The sequence below is a fragment of the Neophocaena asiaeorientalis genome, unplaced genomic scaffold (assembly GCF_003031525.2).
Source record: "Neophocaena asiaeorientalis asiaeorientalis breed wild unplaced genomic scaffold, Neophocaena_asiaeorientalis_V1.1 scaffold62, whole genome shotgun sequence".
Classification (NCBI taxonomy): Eukaryota; Metazoa; Chordata; class Mammalia; order Artiodactyla; family Phocoenidae; genus Neophocaena; species Neophocaena asiaeorientalis.
In genome coordinates, this window is record NW_020175191.1 from 1,196,208 (window position 1) to 1,199,005 (window position 2,798).

The window sequence follows — 2,798 nt, forward strand, 5'->3', positions numbered from 1 at the left end:
GTATCAGTTAACTTTTTCCGTACAGCAAATTCATCCTCAAACTTAGCGGCTAAACATAAACACATGATTCCTCACAATTCTGTGGTCATTTGAGCAGTTCTTCTGTCCTGGGCCTGCTTACATAACTCCTCAGGTCTGTTTCAACTCTCAAAAGTGAAACAATACTAGATCCTATTGACTGGACACCTAAGATGTCTTAGATAGTGACCTTAGTGTTCTTATATACTTCCTCACACTTTCCTCCTTCCCCTACTCCTGGTATCTGTTAGCATATTTTAAAGGCTTTGTGCCCTATTGAGGTATGTTATTACTTATATTTAGATATAAGTAATAATGTTTTATTGAAGTATAGTTCATTTACAATGTTATGTTAATTTCTACTGTACAGCAAAGTGATTCAGTTAAACATATATATACATTCTTTTTTATATTCTTTTCCATTATGGTTTATCACAGGATATTGAATATAGTTCCCTGTGCTATATACTATGACTATGTTGTTTACCCATTCTATATATAATAGTTTGCATCTGCTAACCCCAAACTTGGGATTAAGTTATAATTTTTGAGGTTCAGTGTTAGGTGCTCCACATACATACGTTTGTTAAAATCCTCACCGCAACCCTACAAGGTACTGTGACCATTTACAGATGAGGAAACTGAGACTCTAAGAGGACAGGTGTCTTGTTTAGTCTCCCTTAGCCAGTAATTCTGAGCTAAGGGTCTCCTTATTCTGAGTTTATTGCTCTTTTCACCGCACCACAGCTGCCTACTGGCTTCCTTAGGACAGACTGAGCCCACCTATCAATTTAAGCTGCTGTTGGAAATTGTTATATTGATGCTGTTTGAGGGGAAGTCCCCTCTATTCTTCTTCGAGACTTCTGGAATTAAGAGGATTAAAGAGGACCCTAAGATTGCAAGGTTTAAAACACTGCTGCTATTTACAACTATTAATTTTTGTGAATCAGGATTTTTCTTCTATGTATACAAAATAAAGTTGAGAAATAAACAGGATACGTGAGATTGCAACTATCATCCAATATCTCAATTTCAAATCTTTCTATTCATCAAAGCAATCTCTTGATTATTACAGTTATTGCCTTTAGTAAGTTAATGTTTAAATCTTTTTTAGACTTTTAAATTTTTATATAATTTTTAAAGGTTACATTCCATTAACAGTTATTACAAAACATTGGCTATATTCCCCATGTTGTACAATTCATCAATTTTTTACAATATTTTTTTCTATTTTTGGCTGTGTTGGGTCTTAGTTGAGGTACACGGGCTTCCCTCTAGTTGTGGCATGCAGCTTTCCTCACTCTAATTGTGGCACACAGGCTCCAGAGCGCATGGGCTCTGTGGTTTGCGGCGCGCGGGCTTAGTTGCCCTGTGGCATGTGGAATCTTTGTTCCCCAACCAAGGATCAAACCTGCGTCCCCTGCATTGGAAGGAGGATTCTTTACCACTGGACCACCGGGGAAGTCTCTACAATACATCCTTGAGCCTATTCTTACACCCAATAGTTTGTACCTCTCACTGCCCCATCCTTATGTTGCCCCTCCCCCCAGCATTGGTAACCACTAGTTTGTTCTCTATATCTGTGAGTTTTGCATCTTTTATGATATATTCACTAGTTTGTTGTATTTTTTAGATTCCACATATAGGTGATATCATACAGTATGTGTCTTTCTCTGACTTATTTCACTTAGCATAATGCCCTCTAAGTCCATCCATGTTGCAACAAATGGCAAAATTTTGTTCTTTTTTAAGCTGAATAGTATTCCATTGTATATATGTACACTATACCTTCTTTATCCATTCAGCTGTTGATGGACACTTAGGTTGTTTCCGTGTCTTGACAATTGTAAATAATGCTGCTAAGAACATTGGGGTGCATGTATCTTTTCGAATTGGTGGTTTTGGGGTTTTTTGGATATATACCCAGAAATGGAATTGCTGGGTCTGAGGCAGTTCTATTTTTAGTTTTTTGAGAAACTTCCATACTGTTTTCCACAGTGGCTGCACCAATTTACATACCCACCAAGAGTGTGTAAGGGTTCCCTTTTCTCCACATCCTTGCCAACATTTTGTTATTTGTAGACTTTTTGATGATAGCCATTCTGACAAGTGTGAGGTGATATCTCATTGTGGTTTTGATTTGCATTTCCCTGATGATTAGCGATGTTCAGCGTCTTTTCATGTGCCTGTTGGCCATCTGCATTTCCTCTTTGGAAAAATGCCTATTCAGTTCTTCTTGCCCATTTTAAAATTGGGTTGTTTGGGTTTTTTTAATATTGAGTTGTATGAGCTGTTTATATATGTTGGATATTAATCCCTTAAAGGTCATATCATTTGCAAATATTTCCTCCCAATCAGTAGGTTGTCTTTTGCTTTTGTCGATGGTTTCCTTTGCTGTGCAAAATCTTGTAAGTTTAATTAGGTTCTATTTGTTTATTTTTGCTTTTACTTCTTTTACTTTAGGAAACGGATCCAAAAAAATATTGCTTCAATTTATGTCAAAGAGTGTTCTTCCTATGTTTTCCTCTAGGAGTTTTATAGTATCCGGTCTTACATTTAGGTCTTTAACCCATTTTGAGGTTTGTTTTTTTTGTTTTTTTGCGGTACGCGGGCCTCTCACTGTTGTGGCCTCTCCCGTTGCAGAGCACAGGCTCCAGACACGCAGGCTCAGCGGCCATGGCTCACGGGCCCAGCCGCTCCGTGGCATGTGGGATCTTCCCGGACTGGGGCACAAACCCGTGTCCCCTGCATCGGCAGGCAGACTCTCAACCACTGCGCCT